Genomic DNA, 11270 nt, shown 5'->3' on the forward strand with positions numbered 1-11270 from the left:
GTAGAAAAAAGAAAGTAACTGTTCTGCTTGTTGGTAACTTATAGTAAATATTTGCTTAAAGACACAGAGAAACTTTGTTTAAGCTATTCTTTTTATTTCTAAAACGTGTAGCTACAAGCGCCACATCAAGTCCAGACCGGGTTTTAAACACCACAACCTTCTACCAGCAGGGGGCAGTAATTCACAAACAAGTCAGGAAGTCATGGTCATCCAGCTTTTATTAATATTTACACACTGAATAAAATAACTTAGAAAAGTAATACCCACAAGTTTTAAATGATATTTGCAGACTGTGCTTCACAGAACAATGAGCATTGCAACAAGTTTTGAAAGCTACATCATCACATGGGATTTAAATAAGTCTGTATGATTCTTTTTAAATAACACCAATAAATATTATTTATATGCAACAGAAAACAATGAATACCAGAAAGTTTATGGTTTTAGCCTTGCGTTGTAGGAAAACTATACTGTTCTATTTTAAAAACGTGACTGTCCAACAAATGTATAAAAATAAAACAAAGGGCTTAAATGTAAATAACATTTGAAGAATAAGAATGGCAATAACAAGTCGAGTACATCGCACTAAAGCTTGGATTAAGATTCAACATTCAGAATAAATCTTATGGCAGCTGTAGATTTACTGAGAACGTTTTGACACTTTTCAGAACCAACAAATTAACTTCAAGTGAGCAGCATGAAGTTTTATTTCTGTAGCTCTAAAACATAAATCACTCAAGTAAATCCTTGTTTGCATGGACTTTATCACAGACTGCTTGTGATGCGAGTCACTCCAACATCATTAGGAGTAAAGGATGATTTATGGCTCTGATACATTGATGCTGACTGTTCATCTGCAACATGTTCTGTAGTAAGATCTGTAGACACAAACTCAGTATTTGTATGATCCAGATTTTATCTATTATAAATGACTATGATGCAAAAACTGAACAATGGTTCCGATTAAAAATATATATAATGATGTATTTTGTTGCGCTGCAGTCGCAGGACATTCTTCAGATACTCATGCAGCATATTTTGAGATTTCCTAGCAAATTTTAACCCAACAATGGGAACTTGAGACATGTTACTATAACAAGACAAGTTCAGTGAGACCACAACAGAATATTGGGGCCATTTTGAGCAAACGTCACAACTTTTGTTGTCAACTACTCCACAAAATTTCCAGATAGGAGAGATACTGGCTTAAACTGAGCTATAATGTTCTCTTAGGGGTAGGACTTAAATGGAATATTATGATAGTCAAAGTTGATATTTATATATGAATATAGATCAGCTTTAGTGTTTATTTTGTCCTTAATGAAAATAAATATGAGTTTTATGAATGTAGAGAAGGTTTCTAAAATTGGTTTGTAGGCTCAATCACCCAGGTTGGAGGTTGGCTTGAGAATCAACAATGAAGGTTACTTATGGGACAGATCTGGTTGGCAGGCCACAGAATGATGAAGTCTTCCGGATGGAAGACGAAATGCTTCTCCCTTAAAGAAACTGGTCCAGATGACATGATTTAACCTTTTGTTTGTTTTTAAAATTGATTTAATCTCATATCTAACTGAATTTAAAACTCAATTCAATATGATTCCTCACTGTGATGGACTCATTCCACTTTACTGTAAACTGCTGTTTTTGTTCTGTGCTGCTACAATCTCTAAATATTTGTGGTAATCTGTGCCCAGTTTTGACAGGAACACTGATTTCTAGTGGTAAATTTTGGAATAGCAACTATTTTAAACGTCCACCCCACTCATGTCAGATCTTGAGACAGAAATAAGAAAAACAAAGCAACAAAAAAAAAAAAGGGCAGCTGTCTCTTCAAAAGAATCAGGTTAGAGGCAAAACACCAATCAGATGCTTAAAATAAGCAGTACTACTGTAAAAATATTGTTTTACTTTGAGATAATACACAACAAATTTAAATGTACTTGTTTTACATGTACCTTGTTCTTGTTGCAGTTTCAACTGCAGCTTCTTGTAGTCAAATTCAACTCCGTTGTGTTTTGTATGAATTTTAAGACACTAAATTATCAGTATTTTTTTGTAACGTTGAGAAAGAAGTCGCCATGCTGGTTTGATTTTGTCTGACAGCTGCAAGGAGGAAGAGAACAGACCCTACTATAAAAAGACAATTCATGCAATTTATACTTGCATAGAAACTAAAGATTTAATTAGCTGCACTTCAACAAGAGAAAAATAAAACTTGATTTCTATGTGAAAGAAACAACCAGCTCAGAGTTGCTAATAAACAGAAAACACCTCCACTAATATTTTAATCTACAGGTATTTTTTTTTGTTGCTTTTGAGAAAACTACATGACACTCACATGTAGAAAGCCCTCCATGTGTCAATAAACAGGATGTTCTCAGGTTCTAAGGCTTATTTATTAAATAAATAAGATATCAATTAAATCATAATATTCGATATACCTAATTTTCACATACCATCACATGCAGTGATGGGATTGTTGTCCTCGATCTTCACTGTTGTCCTGACTGTTAGAGCATCCAAACTGAGGCCGAATGTGTGAGTCGGAGATATTTTCAACAATTAGTTCAGTAAGGAGTGTGAAGGTGATGCTGAATGTGGCTTCAGACTCAACGCTGCCTCTACGAACACCAGACGTAGCAAGTCTGACTTTTTCTGGTTGTCGTGTTAAGCAGCTAACACTTGCTGCTGCTCAGCATTTGCTCATGTGTCTACAAGTAAACGGTCAGGCGTTTCTGTTTTCGGTCTTCTCTGGTGGCTTTAAAATCAGTAAACTGATCCCAAACAGAATTTTCTGCTGCAGCAGGAGGTGTGCTGTTGAAAATTTCAGTAAGTGTTGACTAGCGTTAAGAGCTGGAAAAGACTCATGCTAAACAAGGATTTGTCTTGGTTTTCCAGTGTTTTGGGAACTCATCCGAGCCCGTTTTAGCGACGTAACCAGATCCACGTGTTGATGAGCCAGAATGCCACCGTGGCAGAATACAGGACCACTTCTCGTTTGGAGCGTTCTTTGTTTTCTTCCTCCAGCAGCTGTAAACGCCTGTTGAGCTTCAGAATCTGGATGATCACAAGAACAGACAACTTTATTCCCCCCCACTCGTATTTGGCAAACAGCATTCACGAGGGGTTTTCTAGAATGTCTCACAATGGTCGCTGTAGTTCTTAAATTCATTGTGTAGAAGTGAGCAGTCCTGTGTCAGAAGTTATGAACATGATCAAAAATAAATAAATCTGTGCAAGAAGTTTATGTTCAACATAGTAAAGGTTGTGGGTGTCTTAAACTCTTCTGTATTTTATTGCACACTTCTCCACCCGTCCCAAAGAGAAGGGGTTCTCTGCAGACCAAAAGTGGGCGTTTCTGGAGAATAGGCGTTTGTAGAGACAAACACTGATTGGCTAGCTGTATTTGCTGCTCTTTAAGTAAGTTACGTCAGCTCTTTTTTAAAACTGAAAGTTTCTAAGAAACAGCATTAGATCTGCTGTCAAACACAAGAAGATTCTTGTTTGTTCTTGGTTGTAGCTGCACCTGACACAGGTTGCTTTGAGTGTGGTCTGGGTACAATGAAATATGAAGCATCTGAAGTGAAACCTGCTCCCATTTGTCAAAAAGTCTGGTCTCAATTAAAGATTATGAGTCCTGTAATGAGATAATGACCCAAAACAAAAGCTGAAAACAAAATGTTCTCTTTAGAAGTGTTCTTCTATAAGATCTAATCTAAGCAAGGAGCTGAAACATGGAATAGGACTGACCCTTAAAATGCGAGACAGCTGAGGAAGTTAACCAGTAAACAGAAATACCTGCTCCAGTTGCAGAAATCTTACAGAAACTGACAATCACTCATCTGCAGTGACTGCAGGTTGAACAAAATGTGAAGTTAAAGGCAACATCCTTTGTCCTAATGTAGTGAGTCACGTGGGTACGTGTCACTAGTTGTAGTATGACAATATATCCCCGTTTATATGCATACTTTTTCACGAGTTCCTCATCTTTCTGACTGTGTAATGCCGTGCATTGAATTTAACAGAAATGCGAACGAGAGACGTTATTTACCTTTGACCCATCAAAATGAATGGAGTCATTTATTTTCAGAATCAAAGTTTAACATCAAACATTTACATTAATTTGGCAAAATATGAAAATAATAACAGACAAGTTTCACAAATATTGAACTTCAAATCACTCGGCGGTGATTTGAGGACTTTGCTTCAGATATTTCTAAAAATATCTGTACTGATTTATGAGAGAGAGGTGAGTTTAAGAGGAAATTGAGATTTATCTTACAGAGAAATATGTGAGGGAATTAATATCTGTTGACCAGAAATTGCACGCTCCCATCAGGTATCTCAGCTTATCCCAGGTACACTTTAGTCGAAGAAGAAACTGTTACCTTGTTGACGATAGATCACCTCAGTAAGAATCCTTCAGACTGATATCAGCGTCTCCGTTGAGAACAGCTAAAATCCTTGGAGAGTCGTGCGTGGTTAGTTCAAACAGAATTATAATCCCAAAACGTCTCTGGATTCTCGGCAACTCTGACTCTTCATTGTCAGCAGCTCTCAGACTCTTTCAGATCTTCTCAGACTCTAACTCCAAAACTCTCCATAACTCTAGTTCTCTGGAATCTCTTGGAACCGACTGCCCTCTCTGAATTCCCCATGAATTCTCTTCAGAACTCCTTGAGAACTAACTGCACTCTGCCAGAACCGGGAAGTTGTCACATTTTAAATGAGTTTACTTCCGAGTTTACTTCAGAGCTTTCTGATTCGTGGATGTACCAGAAAGAGGTGTGGTTTTGACGTAAGGTGTTTATCAAAAGTCGAGGTCAGAGAATGAAATTTGTTTAACAACTGACAGAGAGATTATTGCAGAAAAGCAGACTTCGTGGAGTCTCCACTCTGATATCTTCTCAAATAGTTAAACATGACATTTCTTCTTCAGTAAACATTTAGTTGACCGAAGCTTCAACTTTCACATACTTACGACTTGGCTCATTTCAGACAGAAAATCAAGAAATGCATATTAACCTGATTTCTCCTTTGAATGAGGAATAAAAATCATTACTTACTGTTTATGTAAAATAAAAATGAGTAGTTCTTTTCAACCTGTAAGCATTGAGTGAAACTAACACAATTTGATTATCAAACATTTGTAAAACAGTAATGATTATAAAGGATTGTCTTTTCTGCTTGATTAATTCAAGAAAGAAAGTCATCAGATGGCTCAGACTTATTCAGATCAATGAATAACAGTCTCTGTCCATCTGGTAGATTTGAGGTCATCAGGGTCAGATGAGGGTCAGATCATCAGGTCATCTGGTTCACTACACTAAGGCCAGTTTAAGTATCATTATTATTTTGGTTACTTTATTTTTCTTTCTTTATGAATCGATTGTAACTATTTTCACATTTTTCAACAACCAAAACTGATTTTGTTTTTTAATGTAAGAATAAAAACATTTAGCTCTCCACTACCCATTTATGTTGCTCTTGTTTTGAAATGTAACTGGAAGTTCTGCGTTAAGAGGCGGAAAGAGAAGTTATGGAGACACTGCTAATGTCCAACCAGTTAACACCATGAACATAATATGCCTGTGGTTAACACAATCTGCCAATAACGCCTTGTTTTTAGACATAATGTGTCTGTGGTTCAAGGCTTGTTTTTTTTTTTTTTTTTGTTCAGCCTTTTTTTTTCTGTCCAATCAGATGTGGCCCTCCAGACACGCCCATTTTCTATCGTCCAATCAGACGTGACTCTCTAGATGCGCCCATTGTTTTATCGTCCAGCCAGATGTGGCCCTCCTGATACGCCTTCTGAATTTGTCTGCAGAGATACCTACCTGGGTCCCAAAAGCACTAAAGCCATTTGCTGACACCTGTAAGGACCTCTGACAGAAAATATTGGAGGCTACAGATTTGAACGTTCAGGCCTCAAACCAACGCTGTAAGAGTAATTAAAAAACTAACCCCCATTATCATTTCAAAAGTGCATTGTAGAGGATGAAATCATAAGCGTTAAGAGCAGGTGCGCCCTAAAATGATGTGCATGGCCAAGATTATAATTTTACAAGCCGTGCAAACAAAAATAAGCCATAATTTTCTAAAACTGGAAACTCAAAATGTGGCCACGTGCTTTGCAGGTCACAAATAGCAAAAACTCCCTGATGTAATATTTTTCACCATTTTTGAGTCGCCACCGAGTCTCCACAAGTTGCAGCCCTGTGAGATGCTACCTTCAGGAACGGACAGTGAACCTACCACCTCAATGAAACGTGTGTCCCAGTCTTAGATATAATAGAAGGAGATGTTGGTAAAAAAAATTAACAGGTCTTAAAAGAGAAACATATCTGATGAACAAGGGGAAGCGTTTCTACACACAACAAACAATTCAGGTGCTCACACAGTAATTTATTGTGCTCACCAGAAACGTCCCTCATTTGCATGACTCTTATTTTTATTTTAAAAACTACAGTTGAACAGATGCTGGATTCAAAATAAAACTTTGTATAATATTTAGAGGGGTGTAACGGTGCATGTGCTTGTACAGATGGTTCAGAAGTTTAGGAGGAATACAGGGATGGACGATGGATACTATTAATCACCCCTCTCATCCTGAAGAGCAAAAGTTTTTAAACTGCTACAATAAAGATATCTAAACTACTATACGGATCTCTCTTCATACAGAAAAGCAGTGGTCTGTGCAGATAAAGCCTACAGCAGGGATGGAGACCATCTACAAATTGCACGCAAGTTCCATGCTGGTTGCTGGAAGATGGATAACACAGGAAGTAGCTGTTGTTCCAGCTGCAGCTACTTCCTGTGTTATCCAGTCTAAGAGACAACCCGGGAATCATAAAAGTGAAAAACCCAATAGGTCTGCAGAGATCACGGTCGGTGGAAAAAAAAAAAAAACACAGTGTGCGTTTTCTTCCACCTGAATGTGTTGATGCAGACGCGTGTGCCTCACAAACGTATGGATTGTGTGTGATTATATGAGCTGATGTGCAGCACTCTGAACAGACTGCCTGATCGTGGCGAGTCAAATCGGCTGTGGACGTTCACTCGCTCTGGTGACCCTTGAAGAAGGAAGCGGCCGAAACAGAATAAAAATAAAAATAAAGTTTTTATTGCTTAATTTTGTGGTAAAGCCAAAGTTGACAAATCTGTTCTGTATGACGGGCCAGCTTAAAAGCTCTTAAGCTCAGTTTGGTACTTTTCCTCTGGTTCTGAGAGGGTTGTGTTATAACAAATTGTATGAAACTGTGACACTGAGGTTTGTACCTGAATGGCTTATGTTAAACCCCTAATATTGTGCTTTTCAATGCCATGAGTATTGCTTTGGCAAAAGTACACAGCTTTAATCCTATACTCATCAAATTTCAGTAAAACATCATCTGATGTAAAACTCTCACCTCAGACAAACAAGTCTTGAAATATCACACTGCTTATTAGAGAAATGAGCCTGAACAGGCTGTTTTTAGCTTGAACGCTCATAACATGTGACATTCAGTGCAAGTAAAACTTAAGTTAAATTTTATACTATTTACTTTTTATCCCAATCGTCTAAAAAGTCATGGTATGGTGATACTGGCTGTAACTAAGCATGTGAGAGATTACCTGACGTCGCAGTGACGATGCATCAACTAGGCCAGATTCATCCGGGTTCACATCCAGAGCCAAGTCCAGGTGAGTTCTGCGGAGAGGAACACTTCTTTCTTTAGATTAACTACAAAACTTTATGCCAATGTCAATTTTATTTATAAAGCACATTTAAAATCAACAATGTTGTCCAAAGTGCTCCACATGATGGTTAAGAAACAGGAAAAAAACATCAATAAAATGAATTTTTTTAAAAAATCACACATTAAAAACCATCAAGTACAAAAGGCTAAAAAGCACAAAATTTCAGTTAAAAAATATACAATAAAAAAAAAGCATTGGGGCAGCACGATGTCTAAATCCCAAACAATTACAACCTTACAATCAGACGGAGCTTTACTGCTCTAAATGCCTTCAGCTAGATTAAATTATAGTGGCCAAAGTTCTCAAATCATCAGCTGCATGTGTTAATCCTAACACACAGCCGAAGCTACTTTAAAGCCTTAATTAGAACAGCTGTAAAAATCTGAATGTTTTACTGTATTTTATGTAACAGGAATGACAAAAAAAGCACTTGAGCTAATTTTCCATAAAGGCGTTCTTTGTAGACAATAACCTATGATTTTTTTTCCCATTTACATAAATATCTTACATAAATAAATTTTAATATTGCTAAACAAGCAGAGCAAACAATACTCAATAATATTAAATCATAGGATTTTCCTTTCACCGTTTTGATATTTATTCATATGTAGTTTTTATAACATGCATAATGAAAAACAGTAGCAATAAAAATGCTGTTTTTAAACTAACACCAGATGATATTTAGTATGCTATACTTAAAATATGAGTTGCACAGCAGAATTAAAAATGAATGTACTTTCTTTATTCAATTCAAAAACACTTTATTAATCCCAGAGGGAAATTGTTTGTTGTTGTAACTCGTTATCCTCATTTCATTAAGAGATGTTATAGATGCCGATGGCTGTAGTCAGGAAGGATCTCTTGTAAAGATCCATCCCACAGTGGATCCTAAGAAACTGGCTTCAGATGCCATCCTATCAGTCCACCCAGACTCAGCTGGCCTCTTGGTTCCCCCGGGCTGTAGGACCACCCGAATGCCAGGCAGAACTCCTCCCAGAGCGATGGCCACTCCCCCCAGCAGTTCACCGAGCTCCTCGTCGCTGTGGACAGACAATTGTAGGTGCCGAGGGACGATCCCGTCCCCCCGCCGTCACGAGCCACGCCTCCCGCCAGCTCCAGAATCCCAGTGGTCAGGCACTCGAGCACAGCCAGCAGGTAGATGAGAATGCATCCACAAAACATCCTTTTCAACTCATTTGACATTTGGGGCTGTATACTATGAAATAGTATACTATTTATTACATCATTTATTACTATTTATACTATTCTGTGAGTTTTTATACTGTACAAAACAACCCCCCGCCCCAACATATTTGTATTCCTTAATTTTTCAATAAACCTGTAGTACTCTGTATTATAGCTGCAGATGGTTTGTCACAAAACAGAATCTACATAAACCTTTACTCAAGAACCCATTTTTCTTTCTTGTAATGAACAAAATAGTAGAGTATCCTAAAATTAAAACTTATCTCTATAATACACCTAAAACACAATCATCAAAAGAACTGTAAATGTTGTTTTTCATGGGAAACAACATCATAAACTAAATAGTCATTATCCAAGCACAATATCATATGTTTTCGTTTACAACCTTAAGTTTTCTATATCTTATTTTTTATACTTCTCATAGAAGCCTCATTAATTGCTTGCATTCAAACTATTCCTAATTCCAACTATTTTCTGCTTGATCTTATTAGAAGTGTTGGCTTTGTATTCTTATAAACCTTCTAAGCGTACGACTTGTAGTAAATTTAAGCAAAGAAGTAAAGACGTCACCTGCGGTGGTTGTCATCCAGGGTGTCTAGGACCTGCTGGTACGCACGGCGGGTTGTCGACTGGACGTAAGACAGGAAGCCAGCAGCTGTAAACAGGTTGATGTTTGCATCTTCAGGGGAGCAGAGGGGAGGACACAAGCGGACTGGTGCAGGAGAGGAGGGGGTTACACTGGATGTTGGGTGAAGGTAAGAGATGAAGGCATTTTATTGAAGGAATCAGTAAGGCAGAGCTTCAATACGTATTAATGTGGTTGTTGTACCTTAAGTCAGGCCGGCTGACCTGACTGCTGTGGCGACCAGATGTGTTCTCACTTGAACTGCGCTCCCTCCGAGTGTGAGAACTGGCCTTTTACACAAACAAAGGTTTTCATTAATGGCAGGTCCACATTACGGATACCAAGAGGTTCAGTGTAAAAGACTGTTTATGTCAGGAGACCTTCAACTGGAACCTGAAAGTTGTAGCCAGAACAGGACCAGCTTCCCTGCCAGCTGGTTCCAGTACAAGTTTTAAGTCTCGTTCACTTCATGTACCAGTAAACAAACTGGACATTGCTCTTGTTAAAATAACAACAACAAAAAAATCTGAGTTTTTCCAAGTACTGACTCCTGTTGATTCCTGTAATTCCGACCTTGCTCTGCATGTTCAAATATTCATTTTTCTAATATGTTTACTAGCTGTATTAGTTATTTCATGTTTACAAGAAAGCTAATGTCACACCATGATTGTGCACTGGGGAGTAAGATCTATATATCTAGTGCACAAAATCCCCCTTTTTTTTCTAGCTGTGTAGTGGTTACAATAACACAACACTGCAGCTTTCCTGAAACAAGCCCTGCTTTAATTAACAATGAGTGAAGGCAGGGACAGTTAGTCCAATTGTTTCTTCCTAATTTTACTTTATTTCCCAGTTTCTGGTCTTTATAGGTTTGTGAAATGCATTGTTTCTTAGTTAAGAAAGAGAAAACGTATCAGTGCAACATCTCATTTCAGAAAGGTCTAACAAAAATAGCGTGTGTACAAGTTTTGACAGAGATATTTTCATGTAGACTCTCAGTCCCCCAGAACATGGTTAAAAAAATAAAGTACTTCTATTATGTAATTGAAGATGTTTTGCTTCTCATCTGGGGAGATTTCAAAACTGGAGAGTGTGGCATTCCAAACTTTTTAAACTGCATGAAATTATGTATAAATTATGTTATGTACCATCGCGATAAACAATAAATCAATTTATCGCATGATAAATGAAAATTATCAACCTCATTTTCATTTATCGGCTTTATCGTTTCTTCATGCGTCTCTCTACTGAAGACACTGGATGACAAAAGGCTCAACTCTGGTGCTCTTCACTGACTCCTCCCTTTCTCTTAAAATGTATTTTAACCGTCCAAAATCGTGTAATCGTGTTTTTGGACGGTTAAAAGCAGCTAAGCTACGAGCTAAGCTAACAGGCCGACCTCGGGGAAAAAAACCTCCGTCTTGTCGAAGCTCCAAAATTCACGGTTGAAACCCGTGCCTTTGTCTAAAAAGTTGTTTTTCTCTGCAAAAAGAAGCTGAGAACTTGTTTACGGATTTTTTATTAAAGCTTTGAGTGACAAATGCTATGCTAAAGAGCTCAAACCACACCAAGCGTCCGCCATTTTGAGAACTGAAGAGAGACAGCCCATGTCACGTCAAGGGGCCTCCCTACCATGTTTCTTAGGTCGTTTTCACACTAGATAGTCCGGTAGACTCGGTTCGGGACCAATATTCAT

The 11270-nt window shown here is 37.8% G+C and overlaps 1 protein-coding gene across 2 annotated transcripts in view; it reads right to left on the reverse strand.

Annotated features, from left to right (window-relative positions):
• The window catches only part of sept2 (septin 2), a gene marked incomplete at its 3' end in the record, with an annotated part of 99233 nt that overhangs the window by 36806 nt on the left and 51157 nt on the right, over window positions 1-11270 (reverse strand).

The sequence above is a fragment of the Nematolebias whitei genome, chromosome 9 (genome assembly GCF_014905685.2).
Source record: "Nematolebias whitei isolate Nwh7 chromosome 9, NemWhi1, whole genome shotgun sequence".
Taxonomy (NCBI): domain Eukaryota; kingdom Metazoa; phylum Chordata; class Actinopteri; order Cyprinodontiformes; family Rivulidae; genus Nematolebias; species Nematolebias whitei.